Raw genomic sequence first — 25,290 nt, forward strand, 5'->3', positions numbered from 1 at the left:
TAGCAAGATATTCCGACGATTACACAAGATCAGCGGGTCCATCTATGATGTTTGCAAAGGATACTAGAAACACTGCCGGAAACTCGCAATTTGTGGTAAGACGACCAAAAAAAAATGCTGGTGACGCTGATGCTGATGTTGAGAATATGATTATAAACAGCGATCCTAATTTCAACATCGGAGCCGTAACACGCATATCAATGTTAACAGGACCGTGTAGATCTTTCTCATGCGCGATTCCACTGCATCATATATTTGGATTTTGTAGGAACGTGCGAAAAGTTATCTACGGAGCAAAGCATACCGTGGTACTTGTGCGAAAAGGTGATGATAGAAATGCAATTTGGAGAATTCTAGCGGATACTGCAAATCCAAATAATGACCCTGGTAAAGTCGTTTTAACTAAAATGTCATTGTGGATGCCGGTGTTGACTCCATCCATTACCACAGAGGCACGATTGCTATCCTTCATGGAGCAGGGAGGAAAATCATTACTAAGTTGGCTAACAACAACAACAGATACTAAGCAATCAAATATCAATGGTATATTCACATGGAACCTGGCATCACAACAAGGTATTTCGGCTCCGCGTCATATATTTGTTGCGTTGCAGGATATGACGAGAGTTGATAATCAATTATCCAGCCATATGATATTTGATCGATTAGGCGTTACTGACGTCTCGCTGAGAATAAACGGCCAGCAGGAACCATCTGAGGATATACAACTTAATTACGGTCAAAACCATATCGCACGTGTGTATCATCGATTGCTGTCGTACATGGGTCGTGATCAAAACGTCGACACTGGTTTGCAAATATCACAATATGATTTCAGAGAACTATATCCGATCTATTACTTTTCGCTGGAACATCTTGATTTAACAAGACAATCCGTCGTTGATATACACTTCCGAGCTAATGTAACTCGCGGCACTATTGCTAATTATAGAGCTATTGCTGTCATTCTCAGCGATAAATCAATGCTGTTGGAAGGCGTTGGTGGACGAATGAGAATCGTTGATGCGCCAGTGGAAAACATGTAATTGAAAGCACAAACACGTTTACAATAAAATGTCGTATAGTGTCGTCAGTGTAGAGTTGACTGATGGTCAAGTCAAGAAATTACGATCAAAGTCGGCTAAACAATGCGGGACCACAATAACGCTGAAGCCGTCACAGATGGCAGGTGGTAATCATAAGATATCGTTGACGGCGCGTCAAATAAAACATTTCAATAATGCGATGAAGAACAGAAAGGGTGTTCAGGTAGATTTCTCGGCCGCAGCGATCAAAGACATGGAAAAGACCGGTGGGATATTTCCGCTGTTAGCCGCGATTCCAGCGTTGATTGCCGCGGCGGCCCCAGCAGTGGCTAAGGCGGCTGCGTTAGGGGCCGTTGGTACCGCGGCGGGAATGGCACTGAAAAAGGCAACCGGGAAAGGCTATAAAAAAAAACGACCCGTAGCCGGAAAGGGTCTAAGACTACCGGGAACCCCGTATTCATGGTACTCGGGAAAGGGTCTAAGACTACCGGGAACCGTTTATTGACCCGGGGGTCAATGACTCCTATGTCTAATTTTGATTTAATAGACGCCGCGAACGCGCTAGCGATAAAAAACTTCAGAGGTGTTTTTATGAGGGATCAATTACCGGCGGCACCAAGGAATATTGAAACAGGCATAATTAACCTCGATGGGTCCTCCGGAGCGGGAACTCATTGGGTTGCGTACGCGATTGATCCGCGTGCGATCGTCTATTTTGATTCATACGGGTTAGCTCCGCCGATCGAGTTTATGCGGTATATCCGGGCGTGTTCAGCCCGGGCGTGTTCAGCCCGGGTTTTTTATTCCACGTTGCCAACACAGCAGTTAAGCGACCCGCCGATATGCGGCCGTGAGGTATTAAACGTACTCGCGGCGATTTCATCATCGCGAAAACCACCTCGTGTGGTTGTAAACGAATACACTAGTGGGGTCGTAGAGGCCCGGCGGGTTAATTAGAAACGCCGTTTTTTTTTACAATAACGATGATTGATATTTGGGGACGACCGGTTTCGGCGCTGAAAAAACCCACGGAAACGCCCGCCACCGATGACATAAAAAAACTAATCGAGGATGAAATCGCTGATACGTTGAATTTAACCAGTGTTGACCCAGGTGAAATAGTTGTATTTCAAGACCGCCAGGGTAAATTGAAATCCAGTAATGTGTCGCTGGATGACGTTTTAACACGACAGCGTGACGCCGCCGAAGACACTATCGCGTTGTATACCAGCGACGGACGACTCAAACCGGGTGAACATATATCGGCGGTAACATTAATCCGAGACGGTTTTACAAGGTTGGATAAATCGGTGACCGAACTTGACGCGCAGGTGAAAAAATCTATCACCGATATACAACTCACTACCGCTAGTTTTTTCGGGACCCCGACGGTAACCGAACCGAATCTTGCGGAGATAAAAACTACTATTTCGGAGTTTACAACGCTGTCGGGCCAATTTTACACGTTACGAAAAAATGTTAACAGGATCGATAACAACTTTGATAAATTCTTTGGTAAAAAAAATGTCAAGCTGGATGAGATTACAACAACTATAAATGATATCACTGCGTATGGACAGGAAATAAAAACAATCAAAGCTGATGTTGCAGCGAACAAAGAGAATGTAGACGCGAATGGACAGGAAATAAAAACAATCAAAGCTGATGTTGCAGCGAACAAAGAGAATGTAGACGCGAATGGACAGGAAATAAAAACAATCAAAACTGATGTTGCAGAGAACAAGAGGAATATAGACGCGCATACAGGGGAAATAGGAACGATCAAAACTGATGTTGCAGCGAACAAAGGGAATATAGACGCGTATAGAGTGGAAATAAGAACAATCAAAACTGATGTTGCAACGAACAAAAGAAATACAGACGCGAATACAGGGGAAATAGGAACGATCAAAACTGATGTTGCAACGAACAAAAGAAATACAGACGCGAATACAGGGGAAATAGGAACGATCAAAACTGATGTTGCAGCGAATAAAAAAAGTATAGACGCGTATGAAGGGGAAATAAAAACAATCAAAACTGATGTTGCAGCGAACAAAAGAAATATGGACGCGCATACAGGGGAAATAGGAACGATCAAAACTGATGTTGCAGCGAACAAAAGAAATATAGACGCGCATACAGGGGAAATAGGAACGATCAAAACTGATATTGTAGCGAACAAAAAAAGTATAGACGTGCATGAACAGAGAATAGGAACGATCAAAACTGATATTGTAGCGAACAAGAATAATATAGACGCGCATGGATGGAGAATAGAAACAGTCAGAACTGATGTTGCAGCGAACAAAAGGAATATAGACGCGAGTCGGCAGGAAATAGAAATAATCAGAACTGATGTTGAAGCGATTAAAGACGGACTACCGAGAGTAGCAGAGCAATTCGAAAAAATAAAAACCCCTCATGAGAACATCATCAACATAGTATACACAATTCGGCATGGATCATTCGATTGGACTCCTACACAGAATACAGTAGATATCACCGCAACTGTTAAGGGCATTTATCGATTGACATTGATTTCGGCGATGCAGTTTAGTATATCATCGTCGAGTTCATCCGGGTTTAACAATACAGTGTCAACAATCATTGACAAGGATACAATTGAACGGTTTATAATTAAGGCCGTTGATAGCAGTCTATTTAGGACAAACATCACATGGTATGTGGAATTTGTAGCGAATCTAAGTAATTAAAAACACTAGCTCTTTTAAAATAAAAATGACCACCAGGGTAATTGAATCAGAGGTATCACCGACGCCACATCAATATCGATTCGATACCGCAAAAGAATTCTCCACGAATTTGAAAACGCTTTCCGAACAATACCGCGCAAAAATAAAAAAATACCGCAGAAAAATAACCACCATCGACGCGGTCGTGTACTCGGTGTCGGGTATAGTAGCCGGTACCGGTGTTATTTTATCCACGGTGACCACGATAGCCCCGATCGCTGTTCCAATCGCTATCTCCGCGATGACAACAATTGCTGGAGTCGCCAACGCAATCACTAAAAAGATATCATCGTGTTTTCAGAAAAAACTCGACGAGTATACAGTAAAACATCAAATAGTATCCGACGCGTACTCGAAATTATCCGGGTTGATCTCGTTATCGATTGATAATTTGTTCATATCCGATGTTGAATTCTCCACGATGGTCCAGTTGTATAGCTCCGCGATGTCAAAAATCGAGGATTTTCAACTGGAAGCCGGAACCACCTGGTTGTTGAAATTAGACACTAAAAACAACGAATAATAATAATGTCGCTGAACCCCGAAGGGTCTCAATTACTTCAGCGGATCGCGGAGAACACCACTCCGGTACAAACAAATATGATATCGATAACGTCAACGAAGCCAGAATTCAGTGTGAACTTCCCGTCGCCGGTTCCAGTGAAGGAAATAGCGCTGGCAAAATTGCGAGTATATCACAGTTGGCCTAATATCCGAGCGGACGCATTTAACGGACAACAACCTAATAACTCGCTGGTTTTTGCATGGACAAATAAGCCCGATGGGACCCCAGACTGGAATGAGGTTACAATACCAACTGGGTCATACCAAATAGAACAAATCAATAAGGAATTTCAACGCAGGATAAAATCGATCACAGGAAAAGAATCAAAAATCGCTATTACGGTTCATGAACCGACGTTATCGTCGACGATTGAAATAAGCACACCGGGGTATATGGTTGATATTTATAACAGTTCAATAAGAACCATACTAGGATGGCCTAAGAATCCACCCGCGGACGCCCCCCCCCCCCCCCATCAACTATCCTCAGACACGATAACGGAGATGGTGGTAGGCATATTGCTCCATACAACGTAAATATTGCATCGGTGATAGCGATTAATCTAGTGTGTGATGTTATCGAAGGGAGTTACCAGGTGGATACCAAGCAATCAAATCAGGCTCAACAGGGGTATATCCTTTATTCATTTTCACCAACAGCCCCTCCGGGATTTTTAATCGTTGAGAGTCCGATTAATCCGGTCTATATGCGATGCCATAATCGGCTTTTAACGAGAATTAATTTCAGACTTACCGATCAGTCAAATAACCTAATTGATCTGCAAGAGGAGGAGTTAGTGATCACTCTGTTTGTAAGATCATAGCAGCAGGGGGGGCGATGACATCGACGCGGTCGTCGCTGTGTTTACCGGACGCTGACGACGCTGGGATCGGCGCGCAGAAGGTATCAATTAAACCAAATGACGTACGGACAATTGTCGACTTGGCCCCTCGACGATGACAACGACGACGACGTCGTTTTTTTTTTACCAGGCGCTGACGACACCGGATCCGCTGAGTGCAGAAAGTATTAATTAAGCCAAATGACGTTTGGACAAAATGTCGGATTCGCCCCCCCCCCCCCCCCCCGCTGCTGGCCGAGTAAGTGACCACAAAATACAACAATCAATTCACAGATCTTTTATCTACACCAGCAGTGCTAAAAATAAATCTGATAGCCCGACACCCTGGGCCCCTCTGGTTTTAGTTCCGACCCATCCTGTATTCAAAGTGAGGTGCCCGTCAGGCTTATTGAAACAAAAATTGTTTACCTGAGGAAACTTTTGAAATGAGTAAATGTATTTTCAAGATGTTGACATACATGCCTTAACATGGCACAATCTAAATCAAATCACTACTGTCCTAGGTGAAATTTAGATTTGATTTTAATCAAATGGAGGTTTTGCAAAAATAAGATTCTAAACCTGTCGTGTTTCGAGAAAACACAATTTTCAGTAATCTTATAAAAATTACAAATTTAAAAAAAAAATCACTGTATACATGTAGTATGTATAAACGGTAATCTGTAATGATTGGAACTGATATAAAACTATTCCTTGGGCAGTTTAAATAGCAGCGATTAAAAGAAAAGAGGTCAAAGTTTCACATTAAATGGCTGACAATAGAAACTGGGGGGGGGAGACTATTGATCCAGCCCCCAACTCCTTGCCCCAATGTGCGAGCGCCCATGGGACGTACCTTTTCTCCATGTGATACGCCTTATTATTCCCCCAGGACAAGCCCATTTTGCATATTCTGGTCAGCTCTGGCTAAATTGCAAAATAGCTAAAGTTTTGATTTAAGTACGCAAACAATAAAGCCGGTGTGACTAATGAACATACTCCTTATCCTTGCATTGATCTTGTGAAAAGGACTGCCCTTCGGACATACTTCAAAGAAACCATGTTCGACAGTGTGTGTATGTGTAAGCACCAGCAATTGATTGCCAAATAAACGATGCCTATTTTGTTGTTACTTACGAGGTTTAAGTCTTAATGCATGTAACACTGTTTGCTGAACAAAATACTTATTCACAATTAGTTCTTTAGGGCCACATATACTGCATGGTATATTTTGTTTTATTCCTTGTAATTTAATCATGGTAATTAAACTTTACATATACGGTAGAGGAATGTCAGGTGTTAACTGGCCGAGTTTCTTTGGCGGAAATGGAGATGCGATTTTGTTTGCAGAGAAAATTTCACAGTGATCATTCATTTAAGCTAATTGGTGACAATTTTATTCTTTTAATTTTTGTATACTATAGTACTGTTGTAGTTGTTTAAAAACATCTGAAATTTACTTGAATAATGTTTAATTTTCACGTTCTATTTACTGAAGAAGAAAAAAAAGAAGAAAAAAACTGTTGTGTGATATTGATTATTTCGTCCAGTGCCGGATTTAGACGTGTGTGCGCGTGATTTGAATTTTTAACGTAGCTTTAACAATTTTTCAGTCATATCACTACGATGTCTGCAGTGTGGCAGTTTAGACTGTGGATTGCATACGTTATATCTATTTATAAATGTTTTGGGGTTGGTTTTTTTTCTTCAAACAAATGAAAATTGACAGACATAATGTAATAATCGGGACTTCGCTGCGAAAAATTTAGAGATATTACGAGATCGGGATGTAGATGAGGAAATACCCCAAAAATCAGGAGCAGCAGAGAGGGTGAACAGACCATAGAATTCCGACAAAACAAATAAAACAAAGAAATAAATCATCTCGTAGAAAGGTCAAGATTTTACAAATGAACTTTTCCTTGAGATGTTTTATTTCTGTAATGGACGATTGTACTAATAAAACCTCAGTTCGAAATAGTATCTGAAAAAATAAAGTACTCTACGTGTTTATTTATTTCTTGTTTATTTTTTTGACGACCAACGTTGGTAGGTACCCTCTCTGCTGCTATTAATTTACCACCATACCAAGTTTGATGAATATTTTTCAACGCGTTCTCGCTGTCGTTTTTCCTCATCTGTTTCATCTTCATCTGAATCTTCGGAATTTGTTCTATGTTTCAAGTAATATTCAAGTTCTGATGGTGGTTTTTCTATTTTTGGATTTATGTTCTTTCTGTGTTTATAATATATCATCAAACTTCTGTATCGATCTCCACCGCAATTTTTGCAAATCTGATATAATCCTCTAACACCGTTGTTACAACCAACACAACTTCGTGGACCAGCATGAAGGTTTATCTTTATAAGATAATTATGTTTCTTGCAATATTCTCCACGGCACCTTTTGTTGCATTTATCTGTTGTTCCTTGACGTAGCCACGCACACTTGTTCATTATATTAATGATATCTGTTTAATTAAATTTAATTTTATCATCACCCCTGTTACCCAAATATTTTATCAAGACCCACACGATATCTTGTTCTTGGATCATGTAAATTTATTGTTATAAATCCATGCGGAGTAGCTTGCGCTCGTGAGAAGAAATTTTTGAATTTAATTATATCCATGTCACCACCACACCAAGTTTGATGAATATTTCGCAACGTGTGTGTGTCTACGCCATTAAACACAACTAAAATGTTGCAGTTGTCTCTGATCACCTTCGGAATTTGTGTATATCGTTGAGTAACATAGATCACGTCTGTATTTTTGTGTCTACCTCGGGAAAATATTCTGGCTGGATTTGATTGTTTATCTAGCATCACATCGTCGTATACAACTAAATTATTAATAAATCCGTCTATGGAATCTACGGATGGTGCTTCATCAATATCGGTTATAAACTCTATAACATCATTATCTTCATCCAGTAATCGTGCGTTTTCATTGAAATCTTTAAGTACATCTTAACATCGCTGATCATCAACGGATGGTGCTACTAAATATAATTTATCCCATTTCAACCATCTCATTATCAGATTAAGTAATAATTGCGTCTTACCCGATCCAGATGGTCCTATGATAATCATTCTGATGGAATTCGGTAGCGCAGGATGATGCTTAACAGGTTCTCGCTGCCGAGTTGCTGAGAAATCAATTATATCCATATATATTATAACATGAATTTATATTGTTTACGCTGTAGAGTTAAAACTCCAACCACTGATTTAGCTACGGTTATAACAAAAAATATAAAAATAGCGTACGGTGGAAAATGTTCTATGTGCGGTAGAAAGAAATTTTCGTTTTTACCTAATAAGCGCGGTGGTGATATTGCTAATTTGATGTCAAAGTTTCCAGGTGCTCCATGGGCTAAATACAGTGGAGAAAAACATCTACCAGGATATAATTATTGCGGTCCTGGTACTCGACTCGATATCAGGCTCGATAATCAAGATCAACCAAAACCAGGCGAGGAACCAATAAACGCTATTGATCGAGCTTGTCATGCTCATGATGTAGCTTATAAAAGTCAAAATCTACAAGATAGGCATATTGCAGATGTAAAATTAATTCATTCATTAAATTCTATAAAAAATAAAAATATTAGAGAATCATTAGCTGATTGGTTAGTAAGATCCTCGATGAAAGGTAAATTAGCGATTGGGGCTGGTAATTAATAATGGAATCAATTTATTATTCACCGAGAGGATACTGGAGAGGCAAAGCAGCAATTGGTAAACTCGCTGATGCAGCGGCGGTTAAACATTCTACTGCTAAAACGTGGTTATCCAAACAAGCAATATGGCAAATTTATCTACCACGTCCTAAACAAATTCAGTACGCGTATTTCGATGTCAGTGTTCCTAATGAAGTTCATCAAGCTGATATTCTGTTTTTACCGCATGATACTGTGCGTGGAAAAACGTACAAATACGCGCTAACCGTAGTTGATGTTGCAAGTAGATATAAAGAAGCAGAGCCGCTATCTGCGAAAACATCATCTGAAGTAGCCGATGCGTTTGAACGAATTTATCAACGAGGTGGTGGACCACGAGGTGGTCTACGATGGCCACAGCTACTACAGGTTGATCCTGGCAAGGAATTTCTTGGTCCAGTATCATCGTTGATGAAACAACATAATACCAAAATACGACGAGGTCATACTGCAATTCACCGTGATCAAGCAATTGTTGAGCGATTTAATCGAACACTTGCTGAACGGTTATTTGGATATAAATACGCGAGGGAATTTATTCAGGATAAAAGATCTCGCGAATGGGTGGCAAGATTACCAGGCGTGATAGCTGCATTAAATAATGAGATCACACGAACAACCAACATGAAACCCATTAGCGCGGTCACAAAAATAAATATACCAACACAACGAAAAGATGTTGGAAAACAAAAAATATTACGTGATGTCACAGTCAGATATTTATATGAGCCTGGTGAACTTGAAGGTGGTAAAGCGAGAGCAACTGATCCTATTTGGAGTGTTACCACACACAAAATATCTACCGTGACAAGATCCACCGGGAGAAACGTAGGCGTTTCCAGACCTGCAATCTACAGATTAGATTCGGCCGCTCCTCAACGTGGATTTACACGTGAACAACTACAAATAATTCACGCGGATACACAACTACCACCAAAATCACTCCGGTGATTTCGATCACTTAACTAGCACTAGCGCCTCTACGTCGATTACACTCAAGACAGGTCAACATGGTATTTTCTCGTGTATGACCGCGACTATTATCTTTTCTATCTACGGTAAATTGTCTTGAATCATTACTCGAATACCGCCATAACATTATACAATTACAACTGGTGCAATGATTATTCTGCTGCTGTTTTAACTCAGTAATAAATTCAACATCAAGATCAAAGTCACGTTTATTTTTTTTATCAGATTGTTTGTATCCGATTAATTTTTTTCTTATTATATCATCATCGATGATGTTAAATTTATCAACGATTTCAGGAATTATAATTCTACGTAATTGAGATATATTTCTGACCCTCGATACCGCCAAATAAACTAAATTTGACCACGCGATGTGATCGTCTACAATCCAAACTCGTGTATCAGAAATAGTTAATCCCTGAGACGAGTGGATTGTCATGGCGTATCCCAACACCCATGGAGATTTGTCAGCGTGTATTGCATCTTCAACCACACTGATATCAACGGCGACAATATCATTTAATACGAGATTTTGATTCTCAGTCTGTCCTGGAATATCAACATTAATATTCTGTTTTCGTGTATCTGATGGTCTATAACACAACGGTACGGGTAATTCTGAATATTTTTCTTTATGTAGTTGAAATAACTGCTGTTGTAAAGCGTCTCTGATTATTTTTCTACTTGCTACGATCAAATCGGTGGGTCTCCATAATTTCAAAAAATCACTCATTGATGTCTCTGAGATCACTCCACGTATTATTTCACACTGAATTTTGTTTGATTGTAATCTGATTAATTTTTTAAACTCCTTCAAATTTGCATCAAGAGCTCTATGATCATCATCTATTTCTTCGTAATAATCAACGAAATTTTTTAACCAATCATGTGGAGATGGTCCAACAAAGGGCGGCGGTTGACCATGATCGCCACACATTATTATAGCGGTATTTTTCGTCAACAACCAATCAAGAAACATTTTTAATGTATCCAATGACACCGTGCATATCTCATCCCAAATAATTATTTTAGGTATATATTTTTCTCCCATCCGTTCAGGAGTCCATGTATCTCCGCGCCACCGAAAGAAACTATGATACGTGCACGATTGTACTTGCCGCTGTTTCATCTCACGTGCAAGTCTATGTGTGGGTGTCAGCACGATTATATCTGAATTTCTAAAAACATTAATCGTTCGAGTTGTTTTGCCGCATCCACCAGGTCCATTGAGATATACTGTCTTATATCTGGTTATTGGATCACTCAACGATGGTGCCTTCGACATTTCTGATATTTTATTACCCTCACGATAAAAATCTCTCATTGGAACATCTGCTGATTCTGTGTAATTGTGTAATAGTTCCTTTTTTATTCTCCACGAACCCCATCGTTCATCATTACTTGTAAATTTCATAACAGATTCTAAATATTTACTTGAAATATAAAACGAATCTGTTGTGACTCTGACTGCGGTCTTAGGAAATCTATTAATCATCGATAATAAATTTATGGAAACATAAGCCAACATGGAAGATCTTAGATGAGTATATTGCGGGGATACGTCATTTATGTAACTAACGATCGTACCTAATTTTGTTCCGTCGGATAAATAAACACTCTCTCGATTTACAAATATATTTTTCGCCGTTGTATCAGCGATTATAAAATCGTACTCGGCATCATCTAGAATTAATCGTGCGTGATGTCTTTTATAATCATATGCACCACCTTGAGTAAATTTACCTATAATTTTTCTACCGAGATCTTTTGCGGTTTTGAGTTTATTAGGAATATCATCTTCGAAAACATCCTTAAGCTCGCTAATAACTTCAGAATCTGACATGGGCAACCAAACTTTGGTCTGTGCATGATATGATATAATTGCCTCACTGACCACCAACGATGTCAGTATCGCACAATCTAGCATATATCGCAACAAAACTATAGGTGCCCAACGTTTTTCACAAAAATGTCTGCCAAACCAAACATAACAAATCTTGTGAAGATTTTCGTTAAACTCGAATGATTCAATACAGGCGAATCCAGTCAGATCAAAATCAGGTAATGGTCCATTAATTGCCACTCGCGTCATCTCGTTTGTAGGGTGACCAAATCTTTCAAAGTACGTAGAACAATCTCCGTATCCCAGAAAACTTCCTGGATAACATGCAACCATATCAACCGAAATGACATCATTGTAATTGTATTTGGTATTCCACAATCCGCCATGTCCATATTCGACGCAACTTGCGCGTACGTCCTCGAGTAAATCAAATCGTGTTGGTTTCCATGAATTTCGTTCTCTGGCGAAATGAGCCGCAACAGATGGAACGGTAAAACAATTAGTTAGTAATTTGTCAGTATTTTCCGCGTGCTTGTACTTGAAAAACGTCGCAAGATTTTTCATCTCGTCATGGAGGGATTCTGTGCGATATATTTCACCGTTCGGTTTGACAAACTGATCAAATTCACCCTCCTCATTACTTTTAAATAACCATACCGATACAGAATCGGTTTTACTTATTTCGTTGATAAAATCAAACATACTAGCTGTGGGGTAAAATCTAACAGTTCGATCACGTGGAAATATTGTTACCGCGTTAGTCCATGCGTGCGCGTTATGATCGATAATATTTATTGGAGCTCCCTTCGATTTATATTTCCACTGGTACAGTACTTCTCCCGTTATTGTCGTCACAGTTATTGGAAATTTTAATATTTTTCCTAACTCAGCAACATCTTTTATTGTAGCACCTGTATCCTTAACTGAATCAGCCCACGAGTTTATTTTTTCACGCCTTAAATCAGTTAATCCATTTCCACGCATCGCGTTTGTAAAGTGTTCTATTACTCGTTCAGCCACACAATTTAACCTTGAAAATTTCATCGGCGCTAGTTTATCAACGTTGGGTTTTTTATTTATCTCATAAATTCCATAAATAACCGCTGTTACAGGATACGCTCGTTCATAATACGGTTTGTCAATACCCGTCAGTAGACCCGGTCTGGAATTTTTACTTAATATGATAGTTTTATTATTGCCAAGGACAGGATCATATTTGTCACGGATAATCCAACAACCTGTTTCTGTTAATACAATAAATTTTACTCTGAAGAAATATTTTTGATTGCCCTCGTATTCAGCGATGTAGTTAATGATAGTTGCCGCTCGCTTGTCGTTCATTGTGGCGTCCGTGACAGTGTTGCGTATGATCTTGAACGTTGACCATGTATGAGATGCACCATCCGTGTAAAATTCTTTCTTGGCGTCGTGAATTTTCGAGATCAAACTTTTATTTTTCGGATCAACCAAATCTCGTACTGGCAAGTCAGAAGATAATCTGTCAAGGTTGAATTTATATTTAACAGGCCTAGTTTGGGATAATCTCTCAAACTCGTTCATATAATTAAAACAAATATTTAAATAAAGAAAATTATATATATATATATATATATATACAATGTCTCAATGCAGATGGTTGATGATCGGCTCAGTAAATCGATGCAACAAATCCTGTAGAAAGGAATTTTGTTGGATGCACTCACAAAACATACGAAGAGGAAGTCTAGGACCAATACCATGTCTACGGTGTGGTATTGGAGTGCGAGGAAAAACAGAATTATGTGGAAAGTGCGGCGGAAAACGGTTCAGAGAACTTAAAAGATATTATGACAAAAAAAATAATAGCGGTGAAAACGCTATAAAATCCGTGGAGGATTATATATCAAGATTTCAGACAAACAATGATTTAAACGTATAATATTATTATAATGGAGCAAAATATATTTGTCCCACATCCTGTCATAACAAACTATGAATCAAATATTAATGGTATCATCAGACACTGTAGGTTAAAAAAACCAGTTGGTAATGTTACTAATACTGGCTATCTTAGATTTACAGTTGGAAAGAAAAGATATCATTGTCATCGTTTCATCTACGAATGTTTCTTCGGAGTGATCAAAGACGGTCTTGTTATTCATCATATTGACGGGGATACTCAAAATAACTCCCTACACAACCTTCGTGTTGTCACTCGAAGCGTGAACTCTGCATGTGGTAATACAGGAAGATGTAAGACAATCGGAAAGAGGGCGGTAATTTCCACAAACACAGAAACTGGCGAAAAAGTTATATTTCGTTCAATGTATTCAGCTGCTAAATATTTTGATATTGACTCGCGTGTGGTAAAATACGTCGCAGAAAATATAACCAGATCTACTTTCTCGAAAAAATATAAGCAGAAAATCATCTTTCAGTATCAATAACTATCATCACCACATTATTAACTATCATCACCACATTGAATTAATTTTTTTAATTTATGTCACAGTAGGTCCTCCATACACTACTGAATTTTGATTATATAAAAGGGAGATTACTTTGTAATATATAGTTTTCTTCGTAGATTTTTGATTTTTTATGATCGTAATTAGTCAGTTTAACTAATTACATCGTAATTAATTACATCGTAATTAATTACTCGTAGAAGTATTATTTATGGTTTTTAAATATTTCCCATTATACAACATTACGAGAAATCATGATAATGTTATTGATCCCTAGGAAGCTGTGTGTAGAACAGAAACCGTTGTCATGCTAATCGATCTGCAGGTGTGTTCATGCCACTGCTATTATTGATTCTCAGTCTGCTTAGGAAAAATGCTGTTATAAATACAGAAACTGTTGTTATTCAGAAACCGCTGTTATAAATACAAAAACTGTTATAAATACAGAAACTGTTATTATTCAGAAACTGTTATTATTCAGAAACTGTTATTATTCAGAAACCGCTGTTTAGTGTAAATATTGGTTCCTTAGCTATATAGCTAACTATATATTAACTTCCAAAACATATGTTCGTAACAAGGTTTGATAGCTCAATCAGTATGGTATTGGACTGTGACGCTCGCGGTCCAGGATCAAACCCCCATGGCTGACAATTTGTCGGTGGTGTACGCATAATTGCGATTTTTATAATAGTGGGGGGAACCGCAAAAACCCCCCCGCTCAGCAAAATTCCCACCCACAATATTGACTTGTGGGTGATACATATTTTCGTATCACCCACTGGATTAATTATTGTGGGTGGGTTTTTGATGAGCGTGTATGTTTGTACTGTCCTTAGTTAAGTTATATGTTTGTGCCGTCCAATGCATAATCTGAGCTCGCTAATACACTCGATAGGGGCTCTTCATTCATAATCTGAGCTCGCTAATACACTCGATAGGGGCTCTTCATTCATTGTATATAACCATTTCATTGTATATATGTTATGTGTATATCCTCTAAACTTGGTAGATTGCGGTGGCAAGCTACGAGTTTAATGAGGATTGTGCTGTCCTTAGTTAGTTATATGTTATGTGTATATCCTCTAAACTTGGTAGATTGCGGTGGCAAGCTACGAGTTTAATGAGGATTGTGCTGTCCTTGTGCCGTCCTTAGTTAGTTATATGTTATGTGTATATCCTCTAAACTTGGTAGATTGCGGTGGCAAGCTACGAGTTTAATGAGGATTGTGCCGTCCTCCCTCTTGGGCCTCTAGACCGTTGTTTGGCGGGTTAGGGGCTCTCGTAGAGGGAATATTTGCCTAATGAACTTGGTAGATTGCGGTGGCAAGCTACGAGTTCTTGGTTGTGCTGTCCCTGAAACATCCCGACGAACTCGCTAAACACTCGATAGGTGTTCTAGGGATATTTTTTTTTTATTTTAAAGATTTATATATTATATAATGAACCATGAAAATATCAATGATGTAATTGTTGCTATTAAAAAATTGAAAAAAGATGGAATTAATATATCTGATGAACTAAATCCTGAAAAAATAGTTTCTGACTTTGAGATTTTACAAGAACGTAAAACCCAGGGGACACACACACTATCATCTGAATACAGGCTCATGAAACGGATTCAGGCGGCAATGTTTCAGTCGCTAGCTACCGTAGAAGATGATCATGTGAAGGAGTTCGTTCCTCTCTCTGCCGCCGTAGAAAGAATTAAATCGTTATTATCCCACGAGTATGAGGCAAAGAAAACGATTAGTACTCGCATAAGACTATTAAGAAAAATAATGTTAGAAAGTAACTTCGTTACTGGTGAAACGATCCAGAGTAACTTCGTTACTGGTGAAACGATCCAGAGTAACTTCGTTACTGGTGAAACGGTCCAGAGTAACTTCGTTACTGGTGATAATGAAAATGAAAGTTTTGGTAACTGGGGTCCATGTCAACGCTGACCACGTGTATTGGTAGTCAAAATCAAGTAATTCTAACCTTGTCAAATTGTTCCTAATAAATTTTATTTATTATAAATTTTATTTATTATAAATTTTATTTGTTATAAATTAATTTTATTTATTAATAATATTATTTTTACCGAGGATTTATTTTTTTTTTTACTAAAATCAAGAAAAATGCACGAATTACTTGATTCTGACGGGGTAGTTGGTAGTCAAAATCAAAGAAAAATGCACGAATTACTTGATTTCTGACGGGGTAGTTGGTAGTCAAAATCAGGAAATTTGAGCAATTTCGTTGTATTTTAGTAAAAAAAAATAAAAATCTCAGTAAAAATAATATTATTAATAAATAAAATTAATTTATAATAAATAAAATTTATTAGGAACAATTTGACAAAGTTAGAATTTCTTATTTCTGACGGGGTAGTTGGTAGTCAAAATCAAGTAATTCGTACATTTTTATGTTTCTGAGGGGGTAGTTGGTAGTCAAAATCAAGTAATTCGTACATTTTTATGTTTCTGACGGGGTAGTTGGTAGTCAAAATCAAGTAATTCGTACAATTTCAGTAAAAATCAGGAAAATTAATAAATCTTATTTTTTTTGTGATAGAAATTTTAATTTTTACTTTCATCGACCAGCTTTTTTAGTTGCCTAGGCCGATTAATTTGTACCAAACACAAATTTGTGCCAGTAATAATAAAATATTTTTTTATTTATTTTTTTAAGTTGATCGAATTTGAGTCTGATCTCTGTTACAAATGTTCTTCTAACTGTTAAGAAATTCTCGTGTGTAAAAAACCCTCCATTACATGAAGATCTACGATAAAAGTCCTTAGGACAGAAATCCTTAGGACAGAAATCCTTAAGATTTCACATACAGATTTATTACAAGCTCTTCTTCACGTATGTCAATTAAGCGATTAAGGTGGTCTGTGAGTTTAAAATTGATTCGTGTTAACATATTATTGTGACACCGCAAATACACGGGATTAGTTGGTTCTTGCACGATTAAACTTCCAGGGGGAACTTGTGGTGTGAACGTGTACAGGATGTATCCTTGTTGAGCCTGATTTGATCTTCCGAGATCTATTTGATAGCTGCCATCGATTACGTCACAAACCAGATTGACCGCGACCGTCGGTGTTATATTAACGATTCCCGGAGATACGTGTCTTCCGCCGCCGTGTGGATCATTATCATATCTGAGAACGGTTGGATATGGTGCTAGTTTTCTCCATGCATCATGTATTTTAGGAAAAAACTCATCAATGACATCACTGACAGATTTTCTTAATTTATCCGGATTATAATCAGGAAACTTAAACGTTACAATGTCAGCTTCGGGTATTTTGTACTCGGCTGCGAAGGATTTTTTATAATTGCCTGATGACTTAAGAACCATATCTTTAATTCTATTATAGATAACTTCAGAAGAATTAACTATATAATTTAAAACTTCTATGTACCTAATAATATTATCGCGCGCAGATGTTGAATCAAATAAATACTCTTGAAAACTATCACGTAAATTATTTACCTGTATTTCATGGTCTAAGTTTATTGAAGCAAATATAGAATCAATATCAAAAGCAATAACACGTTCATTAAGATTATACAAAAGAGCTCTAGGATCATATACAGGTGCCCTCCCACTCCCTCCTGGTTTTACTTCTATGTAATCTAGCCATTCTGAATTCATTTTAATATCATGACGAAGACTGGTCTTTGACGTAAAATCACCCCTCGTTGGTTCTGGTGGTCCTTCATACACCCTGGGAATTTCAGGCCATCCTAGCACGGATCTGATTGAAGATTTATAAATATCAACTACGTAATCAGGCGAGTTTATTTCAATCGTCGAGGACAGGGTGGGTTCATGAACATTAATTGATATTTTTGATTCTTTTCCCGTTATTGATTTTATTCTACGTTGAAATTCCTCACTGATCTCTTCACTCTCGTAACTGCCAGTTGGTATTCCAACAACAACCCAGTCAGGTGTTCCATCGGGTTTGTTCTTGTTAGCAAATACGAGCGAATTATTTGCTGGTGTACCATTAAATGATTTTGATCTGATATTTGGCCAGCTGTAATATACTCGTAATTGTGCTAGTGCTATTTCTTTTACTGGAATTGCAGTGGGAAAATTAACACTAAATTCAGGATTAATTGAACTTACCGAGATCATCGTTATCTTTGGCGGAGTTGTGTTGGTCACGATCTGCTGGAGTAATTCTGTCATTATTGATACTTGTATCTTTAATACCGATACCTTCGTCGTATATTTTGGTTATCATTGAAAATTCGAAATCAGATATAATTCCATCACTGAGACTTGCTGATAACAACGAGGATAATTTCGAGTATGCTACCGTCGCTGTATGTAATTTTATTTTGTAATCGGATAATTTTTCGTTCGTACAAGTATATATTTTTTTTGTGATGATATTAAGCACACCTGCAATAGTTGTTGCTGCTGAAATACAAATAGTTACAGCTACTGGTGCCATCGTTGTCAACGCTGATAATATTACACCGGTTCCAGCAACAACAGCGGATACTGAATAAACAATCACATCAACGATAACCAATCGTCGTCGATATTTTTTTACTTTTACTGTATATTGATCGACTTGATCTTTTAGCGCAGCCTGCCATTCACGCGCTTGATTGTATCTGTATTGTGCACCGTCCATATATATTTTTATACAGTAACCAATTGATGTGCTTCAGCTACAAATTCCAAACACCACCAGTAAGATGTTGCGGTTAATGTCTTATCATCTGCTTCCAGAATAAATATTTCCTCGGTTCCGATATTTAATATAACAGATACAACCCCGGAAAACCTGTCGGTGGAATGGCGCCATGGAAACGTTGTAAATATTTCAAATTTTGCAGCACTAAACACAGACAGCCTGTACACGCCAGTGCTTGTTGCGGTATATTTGATAGTATTATTTTGTTTTGACCATGTTGCAAATCCCGATGATACCGTGCATACGATGTTTGTGATATGCCCGGGAGTTATTTCAGCTGGAATTTTAATCAGACCGGTTTTACTGACAATCTCAGGAATTCCCGCTACGATGTTTAGTTGTGTTCGTTTGATCGTGTCTAGGTTACTTTTGATATCAACGAGTTTCATGTCAATGACGGGAGGAGTTCCAAAGAACTTATTTATGGCATCCTCGGTTTTCTGAAAATTTCTTCGAAGCCTTGTAAACGCGCCCGTGTGAACATCATATTCGGCCCGCAGCGTGGATAGTTTACTGTCTACGTCGTCGACGTATAGTTTGTTTGCGACGTCGTTGTCAGATTTTGGAGTTGTTACAGCTACTATTTTGTTCCCGTTCATGCTAAGTTCACCTGTCATTGTGTCACCGGTGTTTCTTACACGATTAGCAACACTTTTTGCAATTTCATCTCTGATGGTTTTAAGTGACATACTTGAATCTCTGATTCTACCACCGTCAGTAAACACGGGAATATTATCTGTAACTGCACCGAGTACTCGCCGGACTATATCATTCCATTTGATATTGCTGGTTTTTAGTTTACCATATCGATCTTGAAAAATAACAACTTCATCTGGGTCAACTCCAGCAAGGTTCATAATATCAGCGAGGTCATCTTTAGTCGCATACTTCGACAGATCAACGTCGGATTTTATTTTCTTACTAGTAGAAGATCTTCCGTAGATGTCAACCATTATAATAAGACCCGTTGTTTAAAACGTCTTACGCGAAACAAATCGGTTGCTTGTATAATCGTGCACGACTTTATGTGGCGGCCTGGATGATTTTGATATAGCGTCGAGTACATTAATTACTTCACGGCCACATATTGGCGGATCTGTCATTGTTTGTGTGGGTAGCGTTGAATACCAAACTCTGGAACCTCTGGTTGTTGCGTGGAGTGGTGCGACATACTTGATAAATTCAACAGGTGGAGCTAACCCGTACGAATCAAAATAAACAATTCCACGCGGGTCAACCGCGTATGATACCCAATGAGTACCGGGTCCGGAACGTTCGTCGAGATTAATAATACCTGTTTCAAGTTTGTTTGGTTGTTTCGGTAATTGATCTCGCATAAAAACACCTCTAAAGGCGGATATTTTTAATTTTTTAGCAGCATCAAGTAAATCAAAATTTGATGCTGGAACGTCTAACGAAGTGACCCTGGAAGCCTTAGGCCTCTCCCCCAACGAGATCCTGGCAATCTTAGACCGCGTCCCTTTTTTTTGTTATATCGTCCACCAGTAACTTTTTCGAAAACTTTTTTACCCGCCGCTCCAGCAGCACCTAACGCAACTGCTTTTGCTACGACTGGAGCAGCTGCAGCTATTAATGCCGGAATGGCCGCAAGAAATGGGAATATACCACCGGTTTTAACCATGTCTTTGATGGCGCTCGGGGAGAGATGGAATTGAACTCCAGTTTTTGATTCTAGGGCTTTATTGAAATGTTTAATCTGATTATTTGTCAACGATAATTTGTTTGGACCACCACTAATCTGATCTCGTTTTAGTGATATTTTAGTGCCGCATTTGTTGGCGGTTTTTGATTGAAGCTTTTTTACCTGACCCGGGGTCAGAGTAACATTAACATGACTGTACGACATTTTTATATAAATAATATTTTTCTAAATAACACGATTAAATATTTTCCACTGGTGCATCAACGACCCTCATTCGACCACTACCACCTTCAAGTAACATGGCCTTGTCGCTAAGTATGACCGCGATCGCTCTGTAATCAACACCACCGGTATTTAATGTTGCTTTGAGATGTATATCAACGACAGATTGTTTTGATAGATCAAGATGTTCTAACGAAAAATAATAAATCGGGTACAAGTTTTTAAAATCTAGTTGTGATATTTGCAACCCAGTATCAACATTTTGATCACGTCCCATAAATGACATCAAACGATGATATGCACGTCCTATGTGATTTAGTGCATAATTTAGTTGTATATTCTCCGTTGGTTCTTGTTGTCCGTTTATCCGTAAAGAAATATCTGTGAGACCTAGTTGGTCAAATATCATATGAGAGTGAATTTGTGAGTTTAAACGATTAGTTCCCTGAAAAGCAATAAAAATATGTCGTGGTGCAGAAACACCCTGTTGTGATGCTATATGCCATGTAAACTGACCGTTAACGTTAGTTTGCATACTGTCCGTGCTTGTTGTTAACCATGATAACAAGGATTTACCACCTGCATCCATGAAAGAAATCAATTTTTGTTCTTCTGCGATCGTTGGAGTCATTACCGGCATCCACAGTGAAAGTTTCGATAATATTACTTTACCAGCATCACCAACGGGTCTCCACAGAGCATCATTATCATCGTTCTTTCTTACAAGAACAACCGTGTGTCTAGCTCCAAAAATAACCTTTTTAACATTCCTGCAAAATCCAAAAATATGCGATAGTGGAATTGTACATGAAAAACTTCTATTGCCTCCTAGCAACATATTTCTACGTGCTGCAAATCCCAAGTTGAAATTTTCGATAGAACCATGAACCACTGGCCACACGTCAGCATCACCCGTTTCGGCAAAATTTCTTGGTCGTCTTATATTGTACGGATCACTTTCAGGGTTATCGGAGTTATCTTTCACAAACATCATTGTGGGACCTGCTGATCTTGTATAATCATCAGAATATCTTGCTAATCCTATTATTGTTGTAGCAACGTCGACATCATTCTGAATTGATTCAATATTTTTTCCATCAATCATATATGTGGCGCCACTAAATAATGCCATGATCCCGTTGTTGACAAAACCAATTTTTACTGGATTTGCGTAATTAGTATCATCCGTTTTTATAATTGTACCTTCTACCTCAAGAAAGGCATCAGCGGGTAAAAAGTATCTACTTGTGTCATGAACTTGTAGTTCAATTCTTCCACGTTGATCTGGTTGTTTTGCGTCATAGGAATAAAATTGATAATCACGTACAGATTCATCCTTAAGGACTGGTGCTTCCATGTCAAATGCTGTGTCGGATACGCGCTTGAACATTTTATTATAATTATTTTTCGTCTAACACGTTGATCACCGCTTTCGGGAAATTCCACATTCGGAAAGTTCCAGCTCGGGAAGTTCCACTTCCGGATATCAAACTTGAGATATTATTTCCAGATTAACCGAGTCCTTGATCTGCTAACGCCGCTAGTTTTTGATTTGCAGCCTGATTTATTATTTTACTTACGTCTGCGGGCATCACCTCAGTACTTGCCAGTTTCACCGGTGGTTGTTGTTTTCGTCGCAATAATCGTGCTAATCTTTCTTTGATCGCCGAGAACGCCTTACTAGCAACATTGACAATTGCACCAGGAGCTTTATCACGAACAATATCAATAGCCTTCATCGATAATTGTTTTGCAACAGGTGCTACTTTTGGAGCTATCCTCGTGAATAATCCCCGAATGACATCACCAAGTCCATTTCCGTAAATAACACTATAGATTGGTAATCGTGAGTTTACCGCTCTAACCTGTGTGGGTTTACGATGATTATCATGCACAATCATCTTATTTTATTTACCATTTATCTAACAACTAGTCATCAACGAGCTCATCAATAAGTTCTCGGTAAACGCCAATATCCATGATACCACCTTGAAATAGTCGCCGACAAATATCAGCTGCTTCATTGGTTATTTCTGGTGAATTATTTCCGGCACGTTTTCCTCCTATGAGAACTTCTAACCGTGACACGTCATTGATGATATTATCAGGACATAAACCAGATCCTGTTTTAGGTTCATCTTGAGGTGTTTTAAATACTGGTGGTTGCATTACCGGAGTAAGTACTTCAGTGGTGGCCGGGGGTGAGTCACCTTCTCGAAATCCATGTGGTGAATCTATCGGTGCAAATGTTATATCCGGTGCAGAAATTTTACGTAAAGGTGAAGGAATTTTCTTCGAGGAGTATGATTTAAGTGACTCTTTAGCCTTTTTAATTTCCGACTTCAACCTTTGCTGCGGCGAAGAAGATTGCTGTTGTTCTATTTGTTGCAGAGGTGGAGCAAGCTGATACTGGGATAACTCTCCTTGTTTTGGTTGTTCCCGTCTTCCTCTAAGTCTATTTACTTCTTCATTAAATCTTTTAAATTCTTGACCTCTAGCTTGTTTTTTATTGTAATATACGCGATATATCCATTTAATGAAATCATCATCATTTGTTTTTCCATAAAAGGGTTTTAAAAAATGAGATTTATTAGATATATTTTTTGATATCATCTCAGGTAATTTCTCTCTTTCAGTTTTTCTAATTTCCTCAACAACTCCTTCGTTAAATCTTGCAATTAATTTTAAGCTCTCTCCTCCTGATTTGGATTTAGATGCAAGTTTTTCTCTCACATCGGCGACTTCAGTACGAAGTTCTCCAATACCTTCAAGTATTTCCTCACCAACAGGTGGAGGTTGAGCCGCAGCTATGTCAGTTGGAAGGTCTCGTAAAATCTTCTTTGCCTGTTTAGTTCTTCTTGCTATTTTTTCAGTCTGCGCCGCAGTTTGTTTTGATACCGGAAGAAGATCTTCTTTGATGACAGTTGTAACTTGTTCAGTAGCTGCATTGACGGGTTTAAATAGTTTTTTAGTGTCTTCTTCAAACTCAACTTTTGCTTCTTGCTGCGCTTGCAGATTTTTTCTAAATGAGTCTCTGACAGGAAGAAATTTTTTAATTGTTTCTAATCGTTCTCGTGCTGTTCTTGCAGTATGAGATTCTGGATGTATCATTTTATTATAACATAATAATTTAATTAATATCAGCAGAAGAGGAGCAGCAGAGAGGGTACCTACCAACGTTGGTCGTCAAAAAAATAAACAAGAAATAAATAAACACGTAGAGTACTTTATTTTTTCAGATACTATTTCGAACTGAGGTTTTATTAGTACAATCGTCCATTACAGAAATAAAACATCTCAAGGAAAAGTTCATTTGTAAAATCTTGACCTTTCTACGAGATGATTTATTTCTTTGTTTTATTTGTTTTGTCGGAATTCTATGGTCTGTTCACCCTCTCTGCTGCTTCAGGAGGTTTTTCTCCCGGCTTGAGAGTTGACAGGTATGAACTGTCCGGGCTTGTTGAATTTCAGTCAGGGCTTGAGTTTATTTAAGTCATCAGCCCGGGGCCTGTGCCTAAAACATTTATTTTAGCACTGACCAGTACAGTACATAAACTATTATATCAGACTGCAGATTCAAGTTTTGAATGTGCAAACCAAACGTGGTCTCCTTCCGTCTGCCTCGCTCGCCAATGTTTATGTTTGTATTCGAGGACCGGCTAGTATTGCGTCACGGTACCACGTGATCTATCGTCTCATCAAAACTCGGAAAAACTCGGCAATTTACGGAATAGTGGTATCTTCCATGCAATAAAATCACTACCCGCTTACGATATTTAATTTACAAACATGACAGTCGAATTAAAATCTGTAGAGAATTACATACGTAAAAGGAAAATTTTGATTTCTAGTCTCCTTTAACCCAGGGGTCAATTACAGATTCTTTCGTTCTTCCCAACTTAGGCAGAGGTACCTAAAGTAGTAGATTTTGGAAAACGTACTTGACCCATGCAACGACGCGTCTGTTTTGACTGACCTACTTTTCTATATGTAAACAAACAAGTTACTCACCGCTAGCTAAGTTGCATAGTCCGTGTTAGTTCGACATAATCATGCCACACACTTTTCTCTACTTCTTTTCATTACACGAATGCAAACAAGGGGCTAACGTTTTATTGAAACTACTCGGTAAATCAGTTTACTATTTACTGGGAATCACTGACAGCTTCAGAGAACGAGCTCGTCCTACTGACCTGGTTAAAATAGGGGAATTCCTTTTGGCTAGAGTTAATTGCAGTTTGTATAGAGAACTTGGGCTGGTAAAAATTAGTTTGATTAACAAATGTTTTAATATTACCGCATTTTAATTAATGATTTAAAATAATTCCAGTTTCCAACCTTACATTTTGAAAATCGTCCTTTGTGTCGATTCAGTTACCTTGAATTATATAATAGAACTTCTCTGGAAAAAAGCGATCATTATTACCATGTTTTCTCAGGTATATAGTGATCGTCTCTGTCCTGAAGTCCGTCCCTCACGCTATCTCCTATCCTTCTGAGACG

At 38.3% G+C, this 25,290-nt stretch overlaps 1 protein-coding gene across 2 annotated transcripts in view; it reads right to left on the reverse strand.

The window, feature by feature from the left end:
• The window catches only part of LOC149782509 (tumor necrosis factor ligand superfamily member 6-like), a 43,105-nt gene extending 18,176 nt beyond the window's left edge, over positions 1 to 24,929 (reverse strand). The window contains exon 1 of one of the 2 annotated variants that reach the window (XM_089933933.1): positions 24,799 to 24,929. The gene's annotated coding sequence lies outside the window, so the exon portion shown is untranslated. The remainder of the gene's footprint in view (positions 1 to 24,798) is intronic. The other variant, XM_089933932.1, reaches the window with a different exon arrangement.
• Positions 24,930 to 25,290: the final 361 nt, after the last annotated feature.

The sequence above is a fragment of the Sinohyriopsis cumingii genome, chromosome 15 (assembly GCF_028554795.1).
Source record: "Sinohyriopsis cumingii isolate HCF-2022 chromosome 15, ASM2855479v2, whole genome shotgun sequence".
NCBI classification, from domain to species: Eukaryota; Metazoa; Mollusca; class Bivalvia; order Unionida; family Unionidae; genus Sinohyriopsis; species Sinohyriopsis cumingii.